Source organism: Vicugna pacos, chromosome 10 (genome assembly GCF_048564905.1).
Source record: "Vicugna pacos chromosome 10, VicPac4, whole genome shotgun sequence".
Lineage (NCBI taxonomy): Eukaryota > Metazoa > Chordata > Mammalia > Artiodactyla > Camelidae > Vicugna > Vicugna pacos.
The window spans coordinates 23,508,449-23,512,618 of NC_132996.1; the positions used below are offsets into that span (position 1 = coordinate 23,508,449).

The following is a 4,170-nucleotide window of genomic DNA, read 5'->3' on the forward strand; positions in this document are numbered from 1 at the left end:
CTCCCCAGAATGGGATTGTTTTTTTTTTCTTTCACCTAGATAACACCTAGATAACAATCCTGTTTCTGATATCCTAAAAACGTGGCTGAGACATATATGGTAGTTTTAGAATATATCAATAAATTATCTGATATTCATCCTTTGAGAGCTGGAGTCTTAACCACTCTCTACTTGAGTGTGAGCTGGACTTAATAAGCAGCTTCTAGGAGGAGGGTATAGCTCAATGGTAGAGTACATGCTTCGGATGCATGAGGTCCTGGGTTCAATCCCCAGTATCTCCATCAAAATATATACGTAAATTTTAAAAACCTAATTACCCACACCCCTGCCCCTCCCAAAAAAGAACTGCAAAAAAAAAACAACAAGTAGCTTCTAACAAATAGAATGAAGCAGAAGTGACTGGGTCATAAAAGGCATTGTGACTTGCTCCGTGCTGGCTCTTGGATTACTCACTCTGGAAGCAGGCAGTTGCCATGTCCTGAGGACACTCACACAGCCCAAGGAAAGGTCCACATTGTGAGGAACTGCTGGCCTTGGAAGTGGATCCTCCAGCTCTAGTCAAGCCTTCAAGTGAACTACAGTCTCTGAGGTCATCCTGACTGTAGCCTTGTGAGAAACCCTGAGCCAGAACCAGCCAGCTAAGCTACTCTTGAATTCCTAACCACAGAAGCTAGGAGATAAAAATGTTTCTTGTTTTAAGCCACTAAGTTTTTGGTAATTTGTTATGCAGCAAGAGAGAACTAATACAATATCTAAATGCAATACTGTTCATTTTTATTTTTAAACTTGGGATTTGACTGTTTCTTTCTGACTTTATCCTCTAAGTGACAATGAATAATCATCCTAAGGTATAAAAACATAAAATTTATTGGATTAATCATAATCTTCTGTTCAGGTTCTAAGAAATACAAGAATTAAAAATAAAAACAAGTCTCTAAGTACTCAGAACCACGGAGTTGCTGTGGTCTATGGGATAACCAAAATCTGAGCACCTCATCAAAATCTGTGCACCCTTCCTTTCAGAGAGAACCACTTGTTATAGTGGTTAGGAGAGCTTTCAGCCACCAACAAGGCACCAGGACTGAGAGCAGAATCAATTATCTCCCTAGTAAGGAAAGGCCAGGTCATGTAATTTATGAAAAATTTCTTCACCAAGTTGTTTATAATTCTATCTGGTCAGATCTTCTAGACTGAAGACCCTTTAAAACTGACATCAATCCTTTTATGCAATTTATCCCCATGTTCCAAATCTATCATACTGCATGGTGTACTGTGGGGGAAAAAAGCAGGGATTTGGGGTAGGAGAGACTTGGGGCTGGAATCCTGTTTCAGACAATCACATCATTCCACAAATACTGAGTGCATATGTTGTGCTGGCTGCTGTGCCTGTTCTGCTGCCACAACAGTGAGTAAAAACACACAAGGTCCCTGCCCTGATGGAATGAATACCTAATGGAGGGAATAGACAGTCACACAAATCAACGTAAAATTGCACTCAGCTGACAGGTACACAAGAGGTGGTCAGGGAAGGTTTCCCTGGAAAAGTGATGCTTGATCTGAGAGCTAAAGGATGAAGAGGTAACTAGGTAACTAGCCTATGGAGATCTTAAAAATGAGATACTGCGCCCCAAATAGGGTCACTTATGCTAAGCTCCACATTACCAGAGTCTTAATTATAGTTTCATCCTCCTGGAAATGGAATCTTAAACCAGAAAATCAGGAATCGCCTTATCAGCATTAGCGGGTAATCTGCTTGATTAATGGCTGCCATCTTCTATAGGGAAAGTAACCTTGCAATAACCAATCTGCTTTTTTGCCTAGTATGACTTCTTTGTTCCTGCTCCCCTCTACCTATAAAAGTCTTCTTCTTTTGTACAGCTCTTCAGAGTTTCTTTCTATCCGATAGATTGGTGTGGTATCTTTTTTTTTCTTTTTAATTTTAGGGGGAGGTAATTAGGTTTATTTAAATATTTTTAATGAAGGTACTGGGGATTGAACCGAGGACCTCATGCATGCTAAACACATGCTCTACACGGAGTTATAACCTCCCCCTTATCTGCTAGATTGGATGCTGCTTGATTCATAAACCACTGAATGAAGCCAGTAAGATCTTTAAGATTTACTCAGGGGAATTTTGTTTTTTAACTGGGAGAAGGAAGAACATTCCAAATAGAAGGAACAGAATGTGTAAAGCTGCAGTGACAGTTAAAGAGTAGAAAACTAACAAGATGGCTACTGAGTTGTTCAGGCCTGTTCTATTAGCTAAACTGACCTTATGACTAACAAGTTTCCCCTCCCTGTGCACTCTTTTCTTAGAATAACTTAATACTTTTTACCCTAGAGGTTTTGAAAGGTCATGGACTAAAGCTCAAGAAAATGGGCAGACCCTCCCTAATTCCTCCATAACAACAGCAAGTTCTTATCAAGATGAAGAGAATGTAACACCCTGTAAAATGCCCTGATTATTATCACCTTTTCTGTTCCATCCCGTTTTTCTATAAAACCTCAAGACCCCAGCCCCAAGATGGGATCACCGTCATAAGGCATGAGATTGCTGTGACCGCCTTTGCCAGGCAAAGCAATAAAAATGTTCTTTTCTATCCTCCCAAAACTCTGCCTCTGACTCTCAATTCAGCTATTGGGGTACAGAGGCTGGTTTTCTAGAAACAACAGGCGGAAATATGGAATGCACCAGAAGCTGAAAGCAAGTCAGACTAGAGAGAAGAAAACAGCGGGTGGAGGGGAGTGGGTGGAGGGGAGTGGATGAATGGGACAGTAACAAGGAAGTCAAACAGACAGGACTTGGCAATAACAGAAAAATGTTAGCTGGAAGGAGCAGACAATATAACCAACAGCAGCTCAAACACATAGGGGTGGTGTGTGTTTCCTCAGATAATAATAAATTTCCTTAGATAATGAGAAGATAGTAAGAATTCTGAAGGTAGAAGGGATTTGTTTAGCAACTCAGTGATGTCAGGGCCAGCATGATGTGCCTTTTCCTCACATCTGAGTCCAGCTCCCTGCCTCATGACCAAGTCCAAGACAGAAGGAAGAAAAAGGGGCAAAATCCATAACAACGGTGTCTTTTATCAAGAAAGGAAACCCCTTCCCAGAGAACCCCCCAGCAGACCTCTGCTTAAGTCCTACTAGACAGAACTGGGTCATCAGGCCACATCTAGCTGCTAGGGAAACTGAAAGATCAATGGTTTAAGTTTTCTAGACTCTAGAAAAAATGGAAAAGAGAGAAGAGGTTTGGGAGTGGGTAGTGAGTTAGTAAGTTCACAGTGAGTTTGCAGGTGCAGAGCAAGGAAGATAAACAACTGAATCATTGGTGTCATTCTCTGTTGAAAGATCATGAGTTCAGTTTTGGATATACTAAGTTTGAAGTGGGTGGTAAACTAAATAATGGCCTCCAAAGATATGTGTCCTAATCTCTGGAATGTGCGACTATTATCTTACATGGCAAAAAGGACTTTGCAGATTGACTAAAGTAAGTATTTTGAGACTCAGAGATTATCTTGGATTATCCACATGGGCCCTAGATGCACTCACAAGTGTTTTTATAAAAAGGAAATAAGGGAGATAGAGTCTAGAAAAGTAATAGATGTGACAATAAAAGCAAGAGGTTAGAGTGATACAAGGAAGGGGCCAAGGAATGCAACTTCCAAATGCTGGGGGGAAAAAAAAACAAAAAAGATTCTCCTTTCAGAACCTCCAGGAGGAACCAACACTAATGACACCTTGCTTTTGCCTAATGAGACTGATTTTAGACTTCTGATCTCCAGAATTATAAGAGAATACATTTGTGTTGTTTCAAGTTTGTGCTTTAAGTTTGTGGTAATTTGTTACAGCAGCCTAGGAAACTAATGCAAGGTGCCTTTAAAACATGGAAGAGATGGCAGGTAGGCAGCTGGATGAAAGGATCTGGAGGTGAGAGAAAAGGGCTGGGCTTGAGATATAAATTAGAGTGTCATACTCACATGGGTGGCATTCAAAGTTGTGGGAGGGCATTAATTCATATGAGGACAGTGACACTGTCAGCTACCTGCTGTTCATATTTCAGCGAGTTACTTAATTTCTCTGAAACATTATTTATTGAACATTTACTCTGTCCTGGCATCATACCAAGCAAGTTGCATTCTCATCCTCACAATCACTTTAGGAGATAGA

General features: G+C 40.6%; 1 non-coding gene across 1 annotated transcript; it reads left to right on the forward strand.

Annotated features, from left to right (window-relative positions):
• Positions 1 to 208: 208 nt before the first annotated feature.
• TRNAP-CGG (transfer RNA proline (anticodon CGG)) lies at positions 209 to 281 on the forward strand. Its single transcript has one exon. It is a non-coding gene; the product is annotated as a tRNA-Pro (tRNA).
• Positions 282 to 4,170: the final 3,889 nt, after the last annotated feature.